Source organism: Haliotis cracherodii, unplaced genomic scaffold (assembly GCF_022045235.1).
Source record: "Haliotis cracherodii isolate W230 unplaced genomic scaffold, xgHalCrac1.p SCAF_1, whole genome shotgun sequence".
NCBI lineage: Eukaryota > Metazoa > Mollusca > Gastropoda > Lepetellida > Haliotidae > Haliotis > Haliotis cracherodii.
Window position 1 is genome coordinate 51,702,390 of NW_027266264.1, and position 27,897 is coordinate 51,730,286.

The window sequence follows — 27,897 nt, forward strand, 5'->3', positions numbered from 1 at the left end:
CTCCTTTATGTCCTCCCACCTGTGTGTGAGGGACGTCCTCCTTCATGTCCTCCCACCTGTGTGTGAGGGACGTCCTCCTTCACGTCCTCCCACCTGTGTGTGAGGGATGTCCTCCTTCACGTCCTCCCACCTGTGTGTGAGGGACATCCTCCTTCAAGTTCACCTACCTATGTGTGAGGGATGACTATGGTGATCTGTCAAGGCCCACCTATGTAATTCCTGTCTCTATTTTAGACCTCGATCTGCCTACAGTCACTGGTTTATCTATTTATATGGCAAATCAATCAGTCTGGTGTAAGCTTTCTCTCCAGCATCCGTCCAATATGTCTATTCTGTCATGACTTGCTCAAGCTTGGAATATTGAACCTATGCTCGAACATACTCAAGCTGTGATCTACTTTGTACAACTAACGCAACCAGAACCCAATTCAACAGAGCGATCTTAGCCCTAAGGTGATTTTAAGTCCCATACTTTAACATGGTCTTAGGATGATCATAGCACTAAGATTGCTTTGTCAACACATACAACCAGTACTCAGGCTAGAAACTACATTGTACAACAAATACAAGCAGCACTCAGGCTAGAAACTACATTGTACAACAAATACAACCAGCACTCAGGCTAGAAACTACATTGTACAACAAATACAACCAGTACTCAGACTAGAAACTACATTGTACAACACATACAACCAGTACTCAGACTAGAATCTACATTGTACAACAAATACAACCAGTACTCAGACTAGAAACTACATTGTACAACAAATACAACCAGCACTCAGGATAGAAACTACATTGTACAACACATACAACCAGTACTCAGACTAGAAACTACATTGTACAACAAATACAACCAGCACTCAGGCTAGAAACTACATTGTACAACAAATACAACCAGCACTCAGGATAGAAACTACATTGTACAACAAATACAACCAGCACTCAGGCTAGAAACTACATTGTACAACACATACAACCAGTACTCAGACTAGAATCTACATTGTACAACACATACAACCAGCACTCAGGCTAGAAACTACATTGTACAACACATACAACCAGTACTCAGACTAGAACCTACATTGTACAACACATACAACCAGTACTCAGGCTAGAAACTACATTGTACAACACATACAACCAGTACTCAGGCTAGAAACTACATTGTTCAACAAATACACCAGTACTCAGACTAGAATCTACATTGTACAACACATACAACCAGTACTCAGACTAGAAACTACATTGTACAACAAATACACCAGTACTCAGACTAGAAACTACATTGTTCAACAAATACAACCAGTACTCAGACTAGAATCTACATTGTACAACACATACAACCAGTACTCAGGCTAGAAACTACATTGTACAACACATACAACCAGTACTCAGACTAGAATCTACATTGTACAACACATACAACCAGTACTCAGACTAGAAACTACATTGTACAACAAATACAACCAGTACTCAGTCTAGAATCTACATTGTACAACAAATACAACCAGTACTCAGACTAGAAACTACATTGTTCAACAAATACAACCAGCACTCAGGCTAGAATCTACATTGTACAACAAATACAACCAGTACTCAGGCTAGAAACTACATTGTTCAACAAATACACCAGTACTCAGACTAGAATCTACATTGTACAACAAATACAACCAGTACTCAGGCTAGAAACTACATTGCACAACACATACAACCAGTACTCAGACTAGAATCTACATTGTTCAACAAATACACCAGTACTCAGACTAGAATCTACATTGTACAACAAATACAACCAGTACTCAGGCTAGAAACTACATTGCACAACACATACAACCAGTACTCAGACTAGAATCTACATTGTACAACAAATACAACCAGTACTCAGGCTAGAAACTACATTGTACAACAAATACAACCAGCACTCAGGCTAGAATCTACATTGTACAACAAATACAACCAGTACTCAGTCTAGAAACTACATTGTACAACACATACAACCAGCACTCAGACTAGAAACTACATTGTTCAACAAATACAACCAGTACTCAGGCTAGAAACTACATTGCACAACACATACAACCAGTACTCAGACTAGAATCTACATTGTTCAACAAATACACCAGTACTCAGACTAGAATCTACATTGTACAACAAATACAACCAGTACTCAGGCTAGAAACTACATTGCACAACACATACAACCAGTACTCAGACTAGAATCTACATTGTACAACAAATACAACCAGTACTCAGGCTAGAAACTACATTGTTCAACAAATACACCAGTACTCAGACTAGAATCTACATTGTTCAACAAATACACCAGTACTCAGACTAGAATCTACATTGTACAACAAATACAACCAGCACTCAGGCTAGAAACTACATTGTACAACACATACAACCAGTACTCAGGCTAGAAACTACATTGTACAACAAATACAACCAGCACTCAGGCTAGAATCTACATTGTACAACAAATACAACCAGCACTCAGGCTAGAAACTACATTGTACAACAAATAGAACCAGTACTCAGGTTAGAAACTACATTGTACAACACATACAACCAGTACTCAGGCTAGAAACTACATTGTACAACAAATACAACCAGCACTCAGGCTAGAATCTACATTGTACAACAAATACAACCAGCACTCAGGCTAGAAACTACATTGCACAACACATATAACCAGTACTCAGGCTAGAAACTACATTGTACAGTACAACAAATACAACCAGCACTCAGGCTAGAAACTACATTGTACAACACATACAACCAGTACTCAGGCTAGAAACTACATTGTTCAACAAATACAACCAGTACTCAGACTAGAAACTACATTGTTCAACAAATACAACCAGTACTCAGACTAGAATCTACATTGTACAACAAATACAACCAGCACTCAGGCTAGAAACTACATTGTACAACACATACAACCAGTACTCAGGCTAGAAACTACATTGTTCAACAAATACAACCAGTACTCAGACTAGAATCTACATTGCACAACACATACAACCAGTACTCAGACTAGAATCTACATTGTACAACAAATACAACCAGCACTCAGGCTAGAAACTACATTGTACAACACATACAACCAGTACTCAGGCTAGAAACTACATTGTTCAACAAATACAACCAGTACTCAGACTAGAAACTACATTGTTCAACAAATACAACCAGTACTCAGACTAGAATCTACATTGTACAACAAATACAACCAGCACTCAGGCTAGAAACTACATTGTACAACACATACAACCAGTACTCAGGCTAGAAACTACATTGTACAACAAATACAACCAGTACTCAGACTAGAATCTACATTGCACAACACATACAACCAGTACTCAGACTAGAATCTACATTGTACAACAAATACAACCAGCACTCAGGCTAGAAACTACATTGTACAACACATACAACCAGTACTCAGGCTAGAAACTACATTGTTCAACAAATACAACCAGTACTCAGACTAGAATCTACATTGCACAACACATACAACCAGTACTCAGACTAGAATCTACATTGTTCAACAAATACACCAGTACTCAGACTAGAATCTACATTGTACAACACATACAACCAGTACTCAGGCTAGAAACTACATTGTACAACAAATACAACCAGCACTCAGGCTAGAAACTACATTGTACAACACATACAACCAGTACTCAGGCTAGAAACTACATTGTACAACACATACAACCAGCACTCAGACTAGAAACTACATTGTACAACACATACAACCAGTACTCAGGCTAGAAACTACATTGTTCAACAAATACAACCAGCACTCAGGCTAGAATCTACATTGTTCAACAAATACAACCAGTACTCAGACTAGAATCTACATTGTACAACACATACAACCAGTACTCAGACTAGAAACTACATTGTACAACACATACAACCAGTACTCAGACTAGAATCTACATTGTACAACACATACAACCAGCACTCAGGCTAGAATCTACATTGTACAACACATACAACCAGTACTCAGGCTAGAAACTACATTGTTCAACAAATACAACCAGTACTCAGACTAGAATCTACATTGCACAACACATACAACCAGTACTCAGGCTAGAATCTACATTGTACAACACATACAACCAGTACTCAGACTAGAAACTACATTGTACAACAAATACAACCAGCACTCAGGCTAGAATCTACATTGTTCAACAAATACAACCAGCACTCAGGCTAGAAACTACATTGTACAACACATACAACCAGTACTCAGACTAGAATCTACATTGTACAACAAATACAACCAGCACTCAGGCTAGAAACTACATTGCACAACACATACAACCAGTACTCATGCTAGAAACTACATTGTACAACACATACAACCAGTACTCAGGCTAGAAACTACATTGTACAACACATACAACCAGTACTCAGGCTAGAAACTACATTGCACAACACATACAACCAGTACTCATGCTAGAATCTACATTGTACAACACATACAACCAGTACTCAGGCTAGAAACTACATTGTACAACACATACAACCAGTACTCAGGCTAGAAACTACATTGTTCAACAAATACAACCAGTACTCAGACTAGAATCTACTTTGTACAACACATACAATGAGTACTCAGACTAGAATCTACATTGTACAACAAATACAACCAGTACTCAGACTAGAATCTACATTGTACAACACATACAACCAGTACTCAGACTAGAAACTACATTGTACAACACATACAACCAGTACTCAGGCTAGAATCTACATTGTACAACACATACAACCAGTACTCAGGCTAGAAACTACATTGTTCAACAAATACAACCAGTACTCAGACTAGAATCTACTTTGTACAACACATACAATGAGTACTCAGACTAGAATCTACATTGTACAACACATACAACCAGTACTCAGGCTAGAAACTACATTGTACAACACATACAACCAGTACTCAGACTAGAAACTACATTGTTCAACAAATACAACCAGTACTCAGACTAGAATCTACATTGTACAACACATACAACCAGTACTCAGACTAGAAACTACATTGTACAACACATACAACCAGTACTCAGGCTAGAATCTACATTGTACAACACATACAACCAGTACTCAGGCTAGAATCTACATTGTACAACACATACAACCAGTACTCAGGCTAGAAACTACATTGTACAACACATACAACCAGTACTCAGGCTAGAAACTACATTGTACAACAAATACAACCAGCACTCAGGCTAGAAACTACATTGTACAACACATACAACCAGTACTCAGGCTAGAAACTACATTGTACAACAAATACAACCAGTACTCAGACTAGAAACTACATTGTTCAACAAATACAACCAGTACTCAGACTAGAATCTACATTGTACAACAAATACAACCAGCACTCAGGCTAGAATCTACATTGTTCAACAAATACAACCAGTACTCAGGCTAGAAACTACATTGTACAACACATACAACCAGTACTCAGACTAGAAACTACATTGTACAACAAATAGAACCAGTACTCAGGCTAGAAACTACATTGTTCAACAAATACAACCAGTACTCAGGCTAGAAATTACATTGTTCAACCGACCAATGGCTTTGTGAAAAGTGGGCGAATCCATTCAACATTCTGTACCCCTTTCATTTTCATGTAGATTCATATAATGATATAACATTTATACAGTCCAAACCAGTGGTTAACTTAAATCTTATAACGGGCTATCTCAAAATTTGACAGTCAACTGCTAAACGAAAACATTTAACTTCGATTTTTACCACCCACCCACCTAGCTTAATGCATTGAATATTTATTTATGTTTTTAACTTTTTAATGACAATATATTTGGACATAATGGCCAAAATTAAAAATGGAATTTTCAAATACATCACAAAATAAATTTCAGTTTCAGGATGACTGTGTTTTCAACCACCCACTAACAATGTTAAGGGACGGAACATTTGATCCTCTGGTAGGGGAGAAATGTGTTGTGATCTCCCGAAAATTGTTTGGCTTTCAGAGAAAAGAATTGTAAGATATACATCCTTGAAATGAAATGGTAGGTCCCTGAAGGAAGTACATGTGGTGGTTGATTGTCAACTTCTGCAACGATCTCTAAGAAGTGTTGAGTGTTCCAGCCTGCCACCCAACACATTGCAGGTCCCTGACCACTTTCTGACATGATGTAACGTCCCACTTATTGATTTCTGCAATCACTCGTGCATCATACATGTCGACCCATTTAATCATTCTCACTTAAGTAATAATTGTGGCATCAGCTTTTCAGCCCACATACAACAGCTGTACTAAATCACCTTTGCAGCCAGACCCATTCATTTGCCACAAATTCATTTTTATAATCGAGGAAAATTTTTTTGCTTCAGCTTTTAGTCCTTCACTAAGCAGGACACAAAAACAATCGGAGAATAAAAAAATGAATCACTGTAACCATTCAGTCCCATATAATTACCTCCCAGTGGGGATTCCGGGTTAGAATAGGTCCCCAGCACCCGATACTGGTCGTAAACGGTGACTAAATGGATTGGGTGGTCAGGCTGAGAGACTTGGTGGATTGTGTATTTTCATACGCCAATGAGTGGATTGCTGCTCATAATATCAATCACTGGTTTCTCTGGCTCAGATTCGATGTCAGTGGGGTGTCAAACAAAAAAACGAACCCCATTTACCAATGTTTGTTATATATATCCACATCAGTAATACAAGATGTTAGAATGTATGTCACTTCTGCCATTTGTCAAGCATCATGGATGTCCATTTGTCCTCATAAAGAAAATCAATATGTCTATTCCCCAGTCTGGTACTGCAGTGCTACCTGTACTGACTCATAAAACTCGCTGTCTCATTTTCATGTCTGTGTCCTTACTGTGGAGTTATCAAGCTGCACCTGACAGTCATTCAAGGGGAGATCGACACAAGTCTTCCATGTTAGACAGTCATTATACATACAATTCAGGATATGTCTTGTCTTTGCTAATCAAATTCCTCTTCTGCCCTGTGGAGAAGATTATCTAATTACTCAACCCAACATGTCCGTTTGCTGTCTGGGCATACAATAAACTTCTTAATCATTTGCAGCAAATATCAGCAATTCCAATCCGTCTGCTTAATCTGCTGTATCTGACCCAACCTTAAACCGAGAGTTAAGGTAGTTTCAAGCCAGCTGTTATCAACCTTGCGGTTTTGTCTTTTGGAGTCTGTTGCTTAACTGAATGATCTTCCATGGCCACCCTGAAGTAGTGAAAAAACTTGACAGATGTCTGTCCCAGTGCCCATTTGTGGTGTGTTATATCATTTTCTATCACTGAAATCCACCATTTCCCTGCACCCTCTCGGTTCATCAGACGTCTGCTACCCCATATTGTGATCACACAATCTACCCCCTACCCATAACAGAACCTGTCTCTCTGTCTGTCTGGCCCTCAGTCCGTCTGATGCAGCTCCACGGGGCTATTGGCAGCCCTCTCTCCTCTCTCTGTGTGTCTCTCCAGCAGAGTGGTTCGCACCAGCAGTCTCTCAGCTAACTACTCTGACCGACCGACCGACCGACAGAGAGAGTGAGCAGGCTTGCAGGCTGAGAAGCGTCTCAGTCCCACTCACAACATAGAGGCAGGCACACTGCCAGTCAATCACTTGCTGTTACTCTGGACTCTACTCCATTATTCAATGCTCAATTCATTATTTGCTGCAGGGTGATGCAGGGACCATTATTCAGAATGGACAACAGTAAGGTAAGGCCGCGTTTGCATCAGAATGCCCTCGTTTCCTGATAAGCTGAAGCCGTTATTCCTTCACACCCAGTGTAAACAGTGAACTGTGATGCCTTGCCTCCAGCCTCGGGGTTCCACAGTTCATGCTTGTATCTCTGTGCTCTACCTAGCTGTCACTTAGCCTTACTATGACTGCAATTCTCTACACAACTGGTAAGCTGTATTTATCATTCCCTTCTCAACCCATGACCACAGAATTACCAGTGACCAACTGAGAGTGTATGGCACTGGGTACGTTCTTCCTGTAAGTGCCCTGACACTAATGCTGTACTACTTTCACAATGCTGTGTTATGAGTTTGAGGATACCCTTTACGTGAACGTGGATTGTTGTTGGGAAGGGTTATGTGTTGGTGTAAGAGGAATGAATCACCTCTCGTGTTCATGTCTTTCCACTTCTGTTTTGGTGGTCCAGGGATTAGGAGGGTTGCGCATAACATATGGTGCTGGCTAAGCAGCACATATACTTCACACACAGCATCCTCAGCTGACCTGAATCTGGGTACCTCTGTCCATCAGTATCAGCCTCGTGTAACTTGATAGTGTATGTGTCTGTTGTGTAAGTACATGTAACATCCTGCTCTCAAACTTGCTTCAGCCAGCAACCTACACATTTATACAGTACTGTTTACGTTACTTTCATCATTGTCAACATTTTGTCGTGTCACATTTCAGATTAGCTGTACGTGTAATCCTGCTTATCGATCATTAAACCATAAATGACAGTTGTATCAAATGAAGGAAAAACTGATGTATGGTTAACTGGAAAAAAAGCATCTAATGAATTACAATGGTATATATTGATAATGGTTTTAAAATTGAAGATCAGGAATTTTGTTCAAGCAATGATATTGACACTGGATGGGTAAATATTACATGATGATATGGTATGAGAGTTATCAATAGGGTTGATGATTGAGTGATTATAATCTCAAACTGATGACGATTGATTGATTGGTCGGGTCTTCTCAGTTACTGTCCACGCTTCTTGTATTGTGGAGTCTCCTTGACATTTCAAAACAAACAATCCTTCCTATCAGCCAGCACAATACTGAGAGATGTGGAGCAAATCTCCCCAGGATCTCACCAGCTACTTCAGAGATGACTTGGAGAAACATTTTGTCTCATTTCGGTACATTACAGACCAATAAAATCTGTGTTTGTCTAAATCCTTGACACTTAGATGATAATACTTCACAGTTGCCCCTTGTTTATCTTCATGCCATGCATAAGTTGAAGCGTTTTGAAAATATGCCTGTTGTCATTTTATCCTGTTATGGTATGTTTGGGTCCACAGACGCGGTATTTGTGGGCTTGTGTTTCTGGTGATCATAGTAATAATGAATATATCTCATATATCTTAATAATTGGTGACACTGAATATATACTACTCAAAAGAAGTTAAAGAACACCCAATTCTTTCATATTACTATAGTTAATCTCACATGCCAAGACAGATTAACCATAGTAATATGAAAGAATCGGATGTTCTTTAACTTCTTTTGAGTAGTATATATATATATAATCATGATTATTACCGTTTGATACTTGTGAATACAACCTAAGTTTGAAGTCTTTGAAACACATTTAGAAGTGATACACATAAGCAAGAGAATTTATGGATGTCAACCTCTTTATTATGAGGAACACAACGTTTCGGAGTATATACTTACTCCTACGTAAATATATACTCCAAAATGTTGTGATCCTCATAATAAAGAAGATGGCATCCATAAATTCTCTTCCTTAACTTTAGTATGTATGGTTATCTGTGAGTATATCCTGATTGCCAAATATCATGATCTTTCATGAATCCCACATCAGGATGTATTTATCCATGACATATATCATGAATATTGTAGTATATGTATATTTTCAACTGAAACTTAATATAAAGGGATGTAACTTCATGTATAATAAGGGGCGGTCAGGTAGCCTAGTGGTTAAAGTGTTCCCTCGTCACTCAGAAGACCCGGGTTTGATTCCCGACATTGGTACAATGTGTGAAGCCCATTTCTGTTGTCCCCCGCTGTGATATTGCTGGAATATTGCTAAAAGTGGCGTAAAACCGTATTAGCTCGCTCATATATAATAAATATTCAACATATGCAGCATTATGAAAAGTTTGAAATGCATATTGTAGCACTTAAGGCAGTGTAATAAATAATGCATTGCATTATTGCATCAGTTTGTCTTTGAAAAAACAGGCCTTGAGCCGCTATGTTCAATTTCTCAAGCCATTTAAATGCGAAATAATCCCTTTAGAACATTTGAAAGCATGAAAACTTTTTATTGGAATGTATTCATACCTTAATGTACTAGTTGAATCCTTATTGATACATAGGCATGTTGCATTGTGTTGAAGGATGGGCGATTCATTGGCCTATACATCAAAATGTTGACATCATGTGAAAGTGCAAATTTATTCCCTTGTATTATAAATTCAGACACTTGTCTCTTAGGCTTTGTATACTGGAGACTCAAGCCTTTCTACTGCTGCTTTAAAATCACTTTGGGAAATGAAACTGTGATCCAATTAGTGTTGTTATTGAAATTTAAGGTTCCGTGGCACTTATATCAGTTAGACAGTAAAACTCCATATATCATACATTTCTAACGTCATTGATTTATAAGACATCCTACTCAAAATTCACTCAATCATACTTCTAAATTGACGAAATTGGATCATATATGACAGACCTGGCCAACCATCACGATGTATTTTATGCCTGTTCTGCCTGTCTGCGGTAGAATGTCCGTCTAATTAGGCACCCCAAGGCTTTTTTCCATTTACCTATTTACAAGTCTATGGTCTCCCTGGGATGAGAATGTCATGAGAGCTCTTACCCTCTTACCTTAAACACCACCCTGCATGGAAGCCATGTATGTAAAAGTACGAGATTCAATTTAGGAATATGCCTCATTTGTAAATTGTTTCATTGTACCACTGGAGGCACAGAGTATGGATCTATTAGATCAGCGAAAGATTGGGCTTGACATTTCCTCCTTGGTACTCTTCCATGGTTTATATTCTACCTTCTGCCTTTGCTGTTAGTGAATGTTATATGCAAGCCTTTTAACCAATGTATGTGTTTGAGGAGGAAATGAGATGAACTGAAAATATATTTAACGACCATTTGTGAGATCTGGTGTACAGAACATATAGTGAGAGGATGTGCTGACATGAACTGAAAGAGAAGCTATCATGTGGATATTTTCAAATGTCAGAACATCCATTTGTGGTGACACAAATGTTCCGGATAAAATGGAGTGATATCACTGTGAACTGGATGTAGCAAATTCAAAGGGATTTTGAAAATCAGTTTAAGAACCTGAAATTTGTTATTTGCATAAACAACCATTTCTTTTCAATTTCTTCTGTATCATATTTATAGTTGACTTTACATGAATGGAGTGGTAGGATAGCTTTCTGGTAGGAAGTTCCATGTTTCCCTTCCCTTATGTATGGGTACAATGTGCAAAACCAGCTCTGACTGTCCCCTAGCTGCCATGATATAGCTTCAAGGTTACTAAAAGAAACAAAACGAATCACTCACTTGGTACAATGTGCAAAACCAGCTCTGACTGTCCCCTAGCTGCCATGATATAGCTTCAAGGTTACTAAAAGAAACAAAACGAATCACTCACTCGGTACAATGTGCAAAACCAGCTCTGACTGTCCCCTAGCTGCCATGATATAGCTTCAAGGTTACTAAAAGAAACAAAACGAATCACTCACTTGGTACAATGTGCAAAACCAGCTCTGACTGTCCCCTAGCTGCCATGATATAGCTTCAAGGTTACTAAAAGAAACAAAACGAATCACTCACTTGGTACAATGTGCAAAACCAGCTCTGACTGTCCCCTAGCTGCCATGATATAGCTTCAAGGTTACTAAAAGAAACAAAACGAATCACTCACTTGGTACAATGTGCAAAACCAGCTCTGACTGTCCCCTAGCTGCCATGATATAGCTTCAAGGTTACTAAAAGAAACAAAACGAATCACTCACTCGGTACAATGTGCAAAACCAGCTCTGACTGTCCCCTAGCTGCCATGATATAGCTTCAAGGTTACTAAAAGAAACAAAACGAATCACTCACTCGGTACAATGTGCAAAACCAGCTCTGACTGTCCCCTAGCTGCCATGATATAGCTTCAAGGTTACTAAAAGAAACAAAACGAATCACTCACTCGGTACAATGTGCAAAACCAGCTCTGACTGTCCCCTAGCTGCCATGATATAGCTTCAAGGTTACTAAAAGAAACAAAACGAATCACTCACTCGGTACAATGTGCAAAACCAGCTCTGACTGTCCCCTAGCTGCCATGATATAGCTTCAAGGTTACTAAAAGAAACAAAACGAATCACTCACTTGGTACAATGTGCAAAACCAGCTCTGACTGTCCCCTAGCTGCCATGATATAGCTTCAAGGTTACTAAAAGAAACAAAACGAATCACTCACTTGGTACAATGTGCAAAACCAGCTCTGACTGTCCCCTAGCTGCCATGATATAGCTTCAAGGTTACTAAAAGAAACAAAACGAATCACTCACTTGGTACAATGTGCAAAACCAGCTCTGACTGTCCCCTATAGCTGCCATGATATAGCTTCAAGGTTACTAAAAGAAACAAAACGAATCACTCACTCGGTACAATGTGCAAAACCAGCTCTGACTGTCCCCTAGCTGCCATGATATAGCTTCAAGGTTACTAAAAGAAACAAAACGAATCACTCACTTGGTACAATGTGCAAAACCAGCTCTGACTGTCCCCTATAGCTGCCATGATATAGCTTCAAGGTTACTAAAAGAAACAAAACGAATCACTCACTCGGTACAATGTGCAAAACCAGCTCTGACTGTCCCCTAGCTGCCATGATATAGCTTCAAGGTTACTAAAAGAAACAAAACAACTCACTCACTCGGTACAATGTGCAAAACCAGCTCTGACTGTCCCCTAGCTGCCATGATATAGCTTCAAGGTTACTAAAAGAAACAAAACGAATCACTCACTCGGTACAATGTGCAAAACCAGCTCTGACTGTCCCCTAGCTGCCATGATATAGCTTCAAGGTTACTAAAAGAAACAAAACGAATCACTCACTTGGTACAATGTGCAAAACCAGCTCTGACTGTCCCCTAGCTGCCATGATATAGCTTCAAGGTTACTAAAAGAAACAAAACGAATCACTCACTTGGTACAATGTGCAAAACCAGCTCTGACTGTCCCCTAGCTGCCATGATATAGCTTCAAGGTTACTAAAAGAAACAAAACGAATCACTCACTTGGTACAATGTGCAAAACCAGCTCTGACTGTCCCCTAGCTGCCATGATATAGCTTCAAGGTTACTAAAAGAAACAAAACGAATCACTCACTTGGTACAATGTGCAAAACCAGCTCTGACTGTCCCCTAGCTGCCATGATATAGCTTCAAGGTTACTAAAAGAAACAAAACGAATCACTCACTTGGTACAATGTGCAAAACCAGCTCTGACTGTCCCCTAGCTGCCATGATATAGCTTCAAGGTTACTAAAAGAAACAAAACGAATCACTCACTTGGTACAATGTGCAAAACCAGCTCTGACTGTCCCCTAGCTGCCATGATATAGCTTCAAGGTTACTAAAAGAAACAAAACGAATCACTCACTTGGTACAATGTGCAAAACCAGCTCTGACTGTCCCCTAGCTGCCATGATATAGCTTCAAGGTTACTAAAAGAAACAAAACGAATCACTCACTTGGTACAATGTGCAAAACCAGCTCTGACTGTCCCCTAGCTGCCATGATATAGCTTCAAGGTTACTAAAAGAAACAAAACGAATCACTCACTTGGTACAATGTGCAAAACCAGCTCTGACTGTCCCCTAGCTGCCATGATATAGCTTCAAGGTTACTAAAAGAAACAAAACGAATCACTCACTTGGTACAATGTGCAAAACCAGCTCTGACTGTCCCCTAGCTGCCATGATATAGCTTCAAGGTTACTAAAAGAAACAAAACGAATCACTCACTTGGTACAATGTGCAAAACCAGCTCTGACTGTCCCCTAGCTGCCATGATATAGCTTCAAGGTTACTAAAAGAAACAAAACGAATCACTCACTTGGTACAATGTGCAAAACCAGCTCTGACTGTCCCCTAGCTGCCATGATATAGCTTCAAGGTTACTAAAAGAAACAAAACAACTCACTCACTCAACATGAATCTGTGAATGATTTAATGTTTGATTCTTTGTTTGTTTGTTGTTTGTAAAGCTGCGCTCAGCAATATTCCAGCTATATGACGGCGGTCGGTAAATAATTGAGTCTGGACCAGACAATCCAGTGATTGACTTCATGAGCATCGATACAACAAACTGGGATATGATGACAATCATGAACCAAGTCAGTGAGCCTGACCACCAGATCCTGTTGGTTACCTCTTATGACAAGCATGGGTTGCTGAAGACATTCTAACCCTGATCTTCATGGGTAGAATGATTAAATAAAAAGGTGGATAACGTACATGCGGCTCCAAGTTCCAATCCTTGTGCTAATATGAGGAATGTATATTTGTAAGACATGTCAAAGTTATTGTTTCTGAAACCTGTCTTCATGACCTACTGGTTGTTCAATATGTTATATTGAATATATCACCTGTCTGTTTGTGAACATGGAGCCAGGTGTTGCAAGTCCTGTAAAGGTTGTTTTCATCGCAAGAGTGAAGGGAGTTGTTTCAGTGTAATTGGGGGCAGTGAGTACATAGCCTAGCGGTTAAAGCATAAACTCATCATGCCCAAGTACTAGATCCGATTCCCATAACATAATATGTGTGGTGATGATGATGATGATGATGATGATGATGATGATGATAATGATAATGATGATATATTTCTGGCCATTTTAGCTGTGATTTTACTGGACTCACTCACCTTAGGGGCATGGGTGACCCCACTATCTGAGGCACCACAATTCGCTGTGCAGAGTTGCTTCCCTTGGACAGGTCAGAAACCTATAATCATGGGTTCGAATCCTATTCAACCCTGATTGTGTTTCTAGGTTTGTCAGCACCATTCCGATGCTTGTGGATTTTACCAAAGTGGTAAACGTCTTGAGACCTGCATCACTTCAGGTTTTCCTCCAACATTGAACTGACATGCCATGATATAACTGAAATAATGTTCAAAGCAACATTAAGCTCACTCACTCACTCATACATTCTTGCTAGTGTTACACATCTGTATGATCAAAACAGTCTCTCTGTTTTTACTGTGGTTCAGGTCGATATTGATGAAACACAATGATTCCTGAATAATCATCATAAAAGTAATGAGACAAGCCCATATTATGTTTTTCTTTGGCAAAAATAATGAAACTAATAATTTTCAGTTATGATGACCGAATTTCACTATTGTGGTAGACTGTGAAACTTCGATAATGGAATTAATTACATTTATCTGTCATATGTGTCTCAAAATCCATGAAACTTTAGAAAACTGTCAATATTGATGTGTTGAATAAATCGTAGGCCTTTTTAGGAAATATGTTTAACTGTTTGTTCTTTGATACAGATGTTGTTTGGAGAGGCTTTTGATATTTGATCTTTATGTTCTGTCAAATGTCAAAGAGTTTTCATTTCAGTTTTAGTTTCTTGTTTTTGTTTTGTTTTTCACTTTTCTATTTGCTCCGAATTTGGTCTTTTTGAAACCTAAGAAATTATGTCTTTCAAATGTCAGATCGTCAGCAAAGATGTTTAAATTTTCAAGACTATTGAATGAAAACTTGTCGTTATAGAACATCTCAAACAAGTATTGATCATTGGTCTTGAGGCGAGACATCACTTTCTTTGATATCTGCAACATTTTTATAACTATGCCAGTTAGTGACAGTTCATACTTATAACTGAAGGGGCTTCTCCTGGTGAGCAGTGATGTATAAAAACAGCAAATAAAGGATATATTGGACTGTGTTCAAGGGGGAGACATCAATAAATGTTCGAAAAATGTTCACATTTTTCTTTTTTAGGAACTGTTTGAAGTTTCAAAAGTCATCTTGGGTAAAACATATTATGCAATGTAAAAAGGAGATATTTTTTTGTTTTGAAGATTGCAAAGATGTATTCTCGGCCTTAGAAGACAAACAGTATTGTAATTTTCTGAACATTATCCTGGCCTTGCATGACATCAATAGGCCAGACCAGGTTACCATTTTGTTTTACATGCCAGGCTACCCTACATTTTGAAAAATCAAAAAAAAATTACTGCTTTAAAAGTTTGTATATTAAGACACCTTTTTGTTAATTTTCAATATCTTAATGACAGAGTTGGATTGAGGCAGCATAACCCTACTCACTAACACATTCAATATTCAAAATTACTCTGACAACATTTTTCTTCTTTCGCCTCCTGTTTCATGGCCCCTATTAATAAAAAAAATCCATGCAGCATTATATTGAACAATTCATCAAACAATACATTAAACATTACATAGCATAACTTTAAATTGATCTGGCTTTAATAAATTTGAGTCTATGTTCTGTCAATATTTAATAAAATTCTTGTAAATTTCAAATCCTAGCCTTTTTAAACATATCTTTTCATACACTTCTCATGAACATAAATAACATCATACACTTCAAGTGAACACAAAATTAGCAAGGAGTCAATTTAGAAATTTCATCATAGCTGAGAATGCTTTACTATCCCATCTTAAGATCTGATCATTTGCTGGGGAATAGGGTGAGGGTTTATGGTGTCTGATAGGCTGGGATTCCATTCTGAGAATATGCTTGATGTATGCCAAGGTGTGTGGCATCCTGTGCTGGTTCTTCCTGTGCTGCTTCATCCTGCCTTCACCAGGTTCCTGAAGAAGCTAGCCTAGTCATTACTGGCTGTAAATCAAATGTGGAGGCACTAAAGGCCTGTTACAATGGTTTTACAGCTACTGTCCTGAATCCCCGCACTTGCTGTCCAAATTACATCTAATAAACCCACCTTAGTGACTGCGACAAAGCTGAAACCAGTGTCTAATGGGAGAGTAGTCAATATGTTGTTGTTTGTACAGAACAAGGTCAAGACATTGTCTGCAAAGTCCCCTTCCAGCCCTGTTACATTGTCCAGTAGTGTATGTTTCAGTGATCATGTGTGGCTACATGGCTTATAACAGAATTTTTTTAAGCGATGGATTTAAAGTAATTTCTGTTCTTCCGGGTACCCATTATACAACTGGTTCAGAGCTCCAGATAAGCTGCGTATCTGCGTGAAATACGCATCAGAAATGCAGAAATACGCAGTAAAATATAATCCAAGCGTATCAAATACGCAACGAACATTACAGATACGCTACAAAAATAAAACTTGTGCGTATCATCAAAATATTGTGAAGTAACCCTGCGTATTTGATTAGCAAATGAGCTACTTATAATGAAATTATAAGTCGGCATTCCGTCAACCTTGCCAAACTCATCATGATCATTTGCCATCACACTTTCTTGTGGAAGTATGGTGGTATTTTTGAGTCCTATAAAGCTCTCGAACCCACACGACACCAGTTTGCAGGGACTAGATGAATAGTGTTTTTAAATATTTAACTTAAATACCCACATGTGTAAAAACCAGTGGGTAACAGAAATTTGAATACGCACCTAGAATTACTGATACCCAATGATTTTAAAATGCATGGGTAAAATACCCACAACACCAAAAGCTTATCTGGAGCTCTGCTGGTTGGTTATAAATTGTGTAATATAAGACATCTAGTGGTGTAGATATAACGATAATGCTTCAATATACAACTTGAGAGAAAGTATGCACAGTCGCTTTGAGTGTTCATTTCGCTGTACAGAATTATGTCCCTTGGGCATGCAAGGATTCAAATCCCAAATTCTCATAGATTTGGATCTTTTCTTTTTTATGGTCATGGGTTTCACAGAGATGGCGAACATCTAAAACCTGCATTACTTTGAGGTTCTTCGTACATCAAGCTGACATGCAGTGGTATATTGAAGCACTGTTCCAGCCGCTTTCAAGGCCAGTGCAGTCACTCCATATCCAACTATTGGGTAACACTGCACCGACTTCAAATGTAACATTACCACCATCAGCGTATTTCATCCTATGTGTATTGCGTCTCAGTTGATTTAGTATTGAATAATTCTACTTGGTCGAGGTGTATCTGTGCGAACCATGTTTTTCACAGTGACTAGATCAAACTGGAATATGGGATTTGAGATGGCCATAACTATCACTACCACATGTGTCAATAATACATGTATTTCTGCCATATCAGTTTATTCAGAGAATCTTAATAGCCTGACGATGTAGTAAATCAGAGGAAGATTATGATGTGCCCAATCAAGATCTGATTTGGAATTGATGAAATGCCCAGATAAACACAGTATGTGTGCTGTGTGGAGAATGTGTTTGCAGTACACAGCAATATCCATGTATAACCTCGCACTCCATGCTAATGCATCCTCCGCAATCCCCCACTATAACAAGAAAAACAGTGGAGATGATGACAAGATCAATGATTCCTGATTTCCCCTTATAATGAAGATGATCAGGCTGCACACAGAACATCGGGCTTTTCCAATAATTTGGCAGACATTATTTCTTGTCATGCCTGGGTCGGTATTTGAAGGTCAAGGACCTGTGTCCCTTCCTCTTGTTAATTGCATCGCTTCATACACACATTAACCCTGGTGAAAATTGGGGAATATCGCCATTTTCACATGGGATTTGTGTGGAGGTATTTTCGGCTACGTTGAGCCATTTATGATGGGAATCCTCTTGTTCCACTCTGAATTGCCAATACATACAAGGTCAAGTGGTTTTTAACCTCCAATGAGATTTTTGTCCAAGTTTGCCGATGTTCCCCAAGGTAAACACTGCCACGTGGGAAGAAAGGAAGATAACTCTTTATCATTCCGATAATAGCCATTACGATGCATGGACATGCATAGCGTGTGTTATGATTGTAAATTGTGTATGTATGTAGACCATTCGTATTGTCCTGCCGCGTTGGTTTATCCCCGATGTTTGGCAGGCAAATAAAAAAGGATGTCACCAATATAAACATATACACAGGCATCTCCACATGTTTATCGATGAAACAGATAGACTACAGATGTGTTTACATAGACTGGGATATCCACTAGATGAATGCAAATACTGGGTGGTTATTGACCATGGGTGGGAATTACGGATCCTGCTTATTTCTTTGAGGCAGATCAATCTATCTGAGTTTTAATTCTTCTCAGAAGTGGCGTAGCCTTGTGGTTATGGCAGTTATATGTAAAAACTATACTCACTCCCTCTCTGAAGTTCAACTTGACAAGGTACACACATACTATGTATGTTAACTCAGACTCCATTTACTCAGTATAGTTTCAAAAACAGTTTCATTATCTTGTTCTTGAAGAATCCTTTTCAACACAGTCGTCTAAAATAGTCACGTCTCGAACTTCGGATAACACGATCTATTTCCGATGATCATTAGAACTTGGACAAACAAGGTTTTGACTGTGTTTCATTCAGAGTGTGAAAATAGTCGAACTAATTCTGTAGAATTAATTTACAAGTCTTAAATAAAGTTTGAACTTCCAAGTATACCTGAACATGTTTTAGGAGCTATAAAAATGATCGGGGAAATCAATGATGAGGAGTGATTTATTTTGGGGTCTGACATAAAAATGGTATTAGTGGGGTCCTGTTTTCTTTAGCTGTGTTTAATGAAATACGGGGATAAGGTCAGCGGCAGAAGGCTCTGTGAACCCCCAGCATCGATCATGTGTGATATCACTCATTGTTTGCAATAAATATAGTTTTTGTAAGATAAAAGTGTCTGCAAGTGTAAGCGAGCCCCTCTGTCGATCAATACTCTTTAAGCTTCCTCTCATTGAGTGATTTGATGAATTGCTGGTACGGAGGCTGGGACAAGCTAGCCGCAAGGGATTTAATCAACATTTGGTAGTAGTTTCGTATCGCCCAAATAGCCCCACCTGTCCTTGACTTAGAAATTCATCAAGCTCTCTTTATTGAGGCCTGTTTAAGTTTTTTTCAGCATTAGATTAAAGATTTGGGATGGAAGGATTTGATTCTGCCTGCTACTTTATGTCTTAAGGGCAGCAATGTTATCGAGATCATGTATGATATAATTTGTAAAATATGCTGTAATTATGAAAAATGTGTTTCCCTTGAGACTGGCATTCCAATGATGAGAGAGAAGGGTTTAATATGCTATAAATAGTTTTTTGGTCACGTCTGTGCAGAAAACAAGCTGTGTCTCATGCAGTACAACTTGATTAAAAATAATCAGATGTCAGACTTGTAACATTTAAAATTGCTGAAGCTATACAAATATGCCGTGTTAAACTGCCTATGTATACCTAGCATAATGCAAATGATACATTTTTTTTGTTGCTAGTGTGGCATTAAACAACAAGTACACACAAATTCAAATTTCAGAAGTTTGAACAGATGTCATGATATGACTAGTCTTGTATTGTAGGCACTTGCGTGCGATGATAGGATCGCCCTCCATGTTGCTGCCTAGGACTCACTCACTCACTCACTCACTCACTCACCCACCCACTTACCCACTCACTCACCCACTCACTCAAATGGAGCAGTGGAATAGCTCATCAAGCCAAAGTTCAGTTCCACCTTGGTGAAATGTGTGAAGCCCATTTCTTATGCTTCACACACTAATATTGTGGAAATATTGCTAAAAGCAGCTTAAAACCACACTCACCCAGTGTTGAAAATGGAGCCAGTCTGCCAAGCCAAGACTTTTTTTTCTGAAATGCACTTTTTTTCCATTATTGGTTTGAAATAGCTAATCTCCTGGCTGCAAGCATTTACACATAAGGTTCCACTGCTGTATCACCACTTATCATTTATTTGGTCAATTTGATAAATGTATGTGTCTGGTATCGAGAGCAGCGTCCAATGAAGTGATGTGGGTCTACTGTAATACATGGGGATCTGGGGCCAGGGAGGCTGGGAGAGAAGTGAAACAGATTACTTACATCATTTTACAAGGCTATAATCAGTCACTAACAGCAATTTAAATGAATGAGTTTGTGAAATAACCCAATGTTGTGTAGCAACATTCACTTTTATTGATTACCTCTTTACACTGAATATTGCAACATTTTTCACCCCGATGTAAGTTTGGATGCACTCAATTCTCTTTCGGATGAAATGCTGCAAAAAGTATTTATTAGGTGAGGAAGTACGAAAATGTTAATTATTAATTCAGCATGACTGCCGTACAGTGCGCATGCTTAAAATGGCACGGGTGGCTACACATCGCTGCATTTGACGGGACGAAAATATGTGTTCCTTCACCGACGTTGTGTAACAACTGTGTCTGCCTGAGTTGGGATGTCATTGCCTGCTACAAATCACATCGTCCTGAACAGCATGTGCACAAAGGGCAACATGCATGCACACACACATTTTCAAGGAATTTGGCCAATGTGTAATGTCACTTTGACCCATCCCATTATTCCGCAATAATCTGGGCGGTTTTCTTGAAACAAAACAAAACTTGATAGACAGAGATTTTCAGATTTTCTAATGCATTTTCCATGCAATCTGGAAATGAAAAAGGAATATTAGAATGTCAAGTTGGATAGTTTTGTTCAAAAGGACAGGTTAGTTTGGTGCCAATGGAGAGATTTGGCTTGTAAGAGATATTGACGTGGGGGTTGTGGAAGCAGTAGACTGAGTCAGGACGCTTGACAACTGTGTTGTAATGGTGGGAGTAATTGTCCTTAGAAGTCCATCAGTTTACACTGCAGGGGTCTGTCAGGGCTGGTCTCCCCTGGGTCGGCTCCCCTCCCTGGGAGACAGATGGGGAGAGCTAGCCAGCCTGACAACCCCACAGGAACAATCTGACACCCCGGCTCCGACCTAGCACCGGGTCTGTTTTATGGCAACCATTTTCCCTGTTTCCAATTTGATTAGAGCAATGAAAATAATAGATGCTCTAGGCCTAAAGTTTGTTTTTTCAATTGTGCAAGCTGTCTTTTTTTTTGGTGGGGGGGATACTGTAACATGAAACACTTCATCGTCATCACAGACTCTGCCAGCAATGTCTGTCAGCTGCAATACATACTGGGTTACTGTTACAATGATTACCATTATATATCTATTGAATAATATATCTGTTCCATGTCAGTGAATTTTACTTGGCGTGAATCCTGAATATATGTAAAGCATTTGGTATTGTAGGCCTGTAACATTCATAAATGAAATTTGATGAGATATTGTAAATGAAAAAACCCAGTCCTGCTGTTCAACTGAGGATGGTAACGATTCTTTGAATGTTTTATCGTGCATGGTTACAGCCTTGGTCATGGTCCCTAAAAGAACAAATCAGTGACGAGGGAGATCTGAATAATGTCGTTAGGACAGTTTTACAAATGCTTGGTGACTGTAGGTGTTGAACAATTTGTCTTGTTTGTTTTTCATGAGACTGGTGTATGACTATCGAGTTTAAATATTCAATTCACATTTTTCTGATAACATTTATACCCGCTGTGGGATGTTAGGGTTAGATTAGGTCTTCAGCAACCAATTCTGGCCATAAGAGGTGATTCAATGGATCAAGTGGTCAGACTGATTGGTCAGACTGTATGTAGTCGTACCCCAATGGTGAGGGGCACTGCTTATTATATCAATCACAGATTTGACTTATCCAGACAGTTTTTACAGACTGCAGTGATAAAGCTCTATTGTTCAGAGTGATATACAACAAACAAACGAATAGAATATATGGTTTATCCTCACTTTGCCACCAGGCCACCAGGGATTAACAGTAGCAATGTTTATACAAGCATGGGGGCCATATCAAAGTCACCAAATACTGAACTGAGTTCACCCCCTCAATTAATGTCAAAAGTGTTCACTGGCAATATTGGTGAGCGAATATTCTTATTCGTTGATTAATTACGTTGAGGGCTGGCATGCCAAAATGAATAAAAGTGGACATTCCCGCCACAACTTGTTCAAGTTCATCAACATCATCCAGAAAGAACAATCCAATACTGAAATGATCATCAGCCAACTCGGAGCAGGTGGACGTCAGCCTCATAAAATAATGATCATATATCAAAATTTTGAGATGACCCCTGGTGCCTTCTATTGTTTAACCAATTAGCATGCCTGACTGATTTTCATACTGGGAACAATAGGTGATGGCAAAGTGAGGAGATCCCGAATATATAAGTATTTGTACTCCTAACCTCCACCCCACATTAATCACACTATAAACATCAGAATCAATGATATCACTATCCTTCAACTTATCTGAAAACCACATTTGTTTCTACCCAACATGTATTCAGCTCCAAATTCTGCCATGATGGATTCCTTCCAGACTTGTTCCTGCATCCTCTTGTATATCTTTCTGTACTTGTTTATGCAAACACTGTCATGGCACTGTGGGTTTACAGCATGCTAGCATCAGTCAGAGGATCCGTTATTAGTTTAGTGGGGACCATCACCAGGTTGTAAGTGTCAAGTACACCTTGGCAGGATCCAGCCATCACTCAACTCAATCTATTCTGGTTGCGAGGGGCAGGTGAGCAACATCTCAATATGTCTGCAAGTCTTGCACCGAGTGGCCTGCTATCCGATGTTGCTTTTATTGGCAGTGAAGATTATGATCTATGCAGTGCTCCCACAACAAAGAAATACACCTCTGCCTTTGTGGTGAAGGTTTTTGGATAATAACTGCAAGAGAAGAATCTCATGTGGCATCTTGAGGAGTATCATCTTCAGGAACTATCAGATGATGGTATTTTGCAATAAGACCACCTTAATTGACGTGTCAGAGTGAGCAGGATTGAAAAATGGCTGGCCAAGATTCTTGAGGATGTGATTTTTTATCCTAGGACCACTTCATATTTCACTGGGACATTTGTGAGAGTGCTATCAACAAACTTAATTAACTTGGCTTTATCGCCATGCATTAATCTTAAGTCCTGTGGGGACTCCAGGTCACATGAGGTCTCCCTCATCCTATTCTTGTCACAGCAGCAAACTTAATTTGAGGATTGGATGGTGAGAATGTGTGACTTGGTTGATGTGTGTTGTACCCCAGTGGTGTGTACCGTTGCTCATTCTATCACTTATTTACTGTCTACCATCATAGCAATGGAATGTTGTTTGCTGTAGAGAAAAAAGACATTCCCCCTCTGTATCAAAGAATGTAAATAAGACAGATTTATCCAGTAGGAGGATACACCATACTGTAGATTTAATCACTAGGTGTGACGATGCACCATAATACAGATTTAATCACTAGATATGAGGATGCACCATTACATAGATTTATCCAAAAGGTTTCAGGATGTTCCGTAGCCGCTCCATCAAAACTAAAAATTTGTCTTGTGAGATGTGATCCATCCTAGTATTAGCCATGCTCAGAATTCCATTGTGGACACTGGATCCCCAGTTTATTTTGATTTTATGACAAGCATGGGGCACAGGAGACCTTTCCCTCACTCCAAGCCCACTGGGGCACAATTTTGTTGGGCCTGTCTCTGATGTAAGCTTAAGTTTCTCCAAATACCCATCAGAATCCCATTCTCCAGATTCCTGCTCCATGTGCAGTGATGACAAAAAGTCTCGGAGGATGCCATAACCTATCCAAACATCCACCACTGGAAGTTCAGGTAGCGATAAGGAGCTGGTCTGTTACCTGCCGTTTTGGTGCATATTAACCTGCTTCAGGCAATCCAAGGCTTGATGCATTGATGAAACCATGCCTTGCCGATTCAAGAGATGTTCTATCCTGTGAGCAGGACTAATCCTGACGCTACTCAGACACATAGTACAGCAAGATTACATGCTTTAAGCAGTTAGACCAAGCATATTCTGCTATATTTAGAGTCGGCAGTATTAGTTAAGATTAGATCTTTTGAAAAGTTGATGTAGTCCATCCATGTGGTATATTCAGCCGAATCAACTCGGCATATTGGAAATGGCTCCCACTTCCATCAATCTGTAATGGTCTAAATTTGGCTTGTTAATAACATATTGGCACTAAGAGTGTTTGTGTTCTTACTTGCGCTACGTCAATTTCTACTACATCATGTGAAATTGATTGCATCACATCGCGGTAACGTCTTGTCCCCTCCACAACTTCAGGCCTGCCAATGAAATATTCATCAAGTGCTTGACAGGTAATTACTGCATCCTCATGCTTTGATGGTTCAAGGCAAAGACATGCTCATGCTGAAGGGACAGGTGTTGCACAGGTAATCGAAGTGAGCAGTCCAATCACAGACATGAACGCAGGTTGCAAAACTGAACACAGCAAATGCAGCTTCAGATTTAGCAACTAAGTTTTTTTACCTGATCCAATTACATTCCTCTGGCAGTGGCAAGTAACATGAGTGGGATGTCAGGCAGAAAAAGTAAAAGCAAAGGTATTGTTTAGAACATCATATGTCCTTATGGAGGAACAGAACGTCATGTAAAAAACTGCATTTGACGTAATTAGGCGAACCCAGAACGTTCCACATCAGTCTTGACACACTGTGATATGACTGCAATACTGTTGAAAGGGTCATTAAGGCAAACAAAAACTTCTAAAATTTGTGTCAGTAGTGTGTCCATTGCATTCCTCCAGGTATACATAAACAGTTTAACACATTATGAATATGTACGCTTTGTATATCTTTAATGTTTCATGTTTGATTGTTTATAATCACACTGTACAGCTTGTTTTCTGCACGAGATATGTCTCCTCGGGGTCTCTAGCTGAAATGGGGGCACGGGTGGCCCAGTTGTCTCAGGTGCTGCGATTTGCTGTGCAGATTTGCGTCCCTTGGGCACGCCGGAAATCTATGTTTGAATCCTGGTTCGCCCCAGTTATGTTTCTAGATTTGTCAGCACCATACAAATGCTCGTGGGTTTTACCGAAGTGGTAAATATCTGAGCCCTGCATCACTTCGGGCTTTCCTCCCACATTAAGCTGACACGCCATGATATAGCTGGAATACTGTTAAAAGCGGCGTTAAACCCAACTCACTCAGTCTCTCAAGCTGAAACACTGTGATTTACCCCGATACCTGAAATGCAGTAAGAAGCAGCTCAGTCACTCATATGTCCTTTAATCAGACATCCCGGCTTGAGCTGACTATGATTCAAGGTTTGTCAGCACCATATCCGTGCTCATGGGTTTCAACAAAGTGATAAACGTCAAAGACCTACATCACATCAGTCTTTCTTCCCACATTAAGCTGACACGCAGTGATACAACAGAAATACTGTTCAAACCCAACTCACTAACCCCACACATCTGCAGGTGAGGTAGTGAGTGAGGGATTGGCTGTATCCCACATCAGCAGCTACTGGGATGATGTGTGTGGACTGATACACAGGTAAAATATGTTTTTAGAGGAATTAAGTTTATCGGTACAGTGACACCAATCCAGGAAAACGATCATAAAACACTACAATGTTTTTCTTCGAAATGTCCCATTTCAGATTATATGGTGAAACTAATGTGTAATCTGAGGTGTTGTAATCAGATACACTGACATATGGAGAGTATAAGTGTGTGTATTGATGTTACTGTGGAGATAATGCATATAATATTGTTCAAGATCTCCACAAAAAGTGATTTTTTTTTTGTATAGGAACAAGGAGGGAACTAATATTGATGTTTTGCTACAAGGAGGGATTGTTTAGGAATATCACCAAAATGGGTGAAATATTGTTCTAGAACCACAAGGAAAGATATATTGTTGTACAACCACAAAGAGAGATATATTGTTGTACAACCACAAAGAGATATATTGTTGTACAACCACAAGGAGAGATACAGTGTTGTACAACCACAAGGATAGATACAGTGTTGTACAACCACAAGGAGAGATACAGCGTTGTACAACCACAAGGAGAGATATAGTGTTGTACAACCACAAGAAGAGATATAGTGATGTACAAAGAGAGATACAGCGTTGTACAACCACAAGGAGAGATATAGTGTTGTACAACCACAAGGAGAGATATAGTGATGTACAAGGAGAGATACAGCGTTGTACAACCACAAGGAGAGATACAGCGTTGTACAACCACAAGGAGAGATACAGCGTTGTACAACCACAAGGAGAGATATAGTGTTGTACAAGGAGAGATACAGCGTTGTACAACCACAAGGAGAGATATAGTGTTGTACAACCACAAGGAGAGATACAATGTTGTACAACCACAAGGAGAGATATATTGTTATACAACCACAAGGAGAGATATATTGTTATACAACCACAAGGAGTGATATATTGTTATACAGCCACAAGGAGTGAAACAGTGTTGTACAACCACAAGGAGAGATACAGTGTTGTACAACCACAAGGAGAGATACAGTGTTGTACAACCACAAGGAGAGATACAGCGTTGTACAACCACAAGGAGAGATACAGCGTTGTACAACCACAAGGAGAGATATAGTGTTGTACAACCACAAGGAGAGATACAGTGTTGAACATCGACACAAGGAGGAAACCATTGTTCCATAATTACAGGGAGAGTGACATGGACTATCCACTGATGTAGTTTGTACTTTCATTCCGTTGATCCTATCTGGCAGCAGGACACCACCACCATGTCCCCTGTTTCTGGGAGGTCATGAGTGATTGGGTAACCTGGTAACTCTTGCCAATGTAGTGCACTCTTCAGAGGAGGAGATGTGCTTATCTGTTATTACTATGGACACTTATGCAGGCAAGTGGCTCCTGTATGTTAGAAACAATGCAAATGTCAGCCCACTGTGATACGTGGTAGCAGTTTGTTGTAAAAGTGCTGCATGTTATTTTCGATATTTACAAATCACAAGCTGCATGCTCCTGACATTTATTCATGGAGGAAAAAAGTAGCCACCTCTTCCTTTTACACTGTTTTTGTACACAGTGAATAGGTGGTAACATCACAATTGTGGATGTGGTATTTCCCCTGTGTTGACACAGTGAATCAAAATTGATGAGTATATAGTCGGTAATTCTTCATTGTGATCAGTAATTTTGGGCAAGAGGATTTTTCACAGATTATTCCTGCCTGATCACTATTGGTACAGCTCCATCATTGTTCTGTATGG

At 39.3% G+C, this 27,897-nt stretch overlaps 1 protein-coding gene across 4 annotated transcripts in view; it reads left to right on the forward strand.

Annotated features, from left to right (window-relative positions):
• The window catches only part of LOC139479117 (semaphorin-2A-like), a 322,677-nt gene that overhangs the window by 159,502 nt on the left and 135,278 nt on the right, over window positions 1-27,897 (forward strand). The window contains exon 1 of one of the 4 annotated variants that reach the window (XM_071261886.1): window positions 7,592-7,761. The exons of 2 other annotated variants lie outside the window; for them this stretch is intronic. The gene's annotated coding sequence lies outside the window, so the exon portion shown is untranslated. Of the gene's footprint in view, window positions 1-7,591; window positions 7,762-7,876; window positions 7,954-27,897 lie in introns of those variants that run through there. One more of the 4 variants, XM_071261910.1, reaches the window with a different exon arrangement.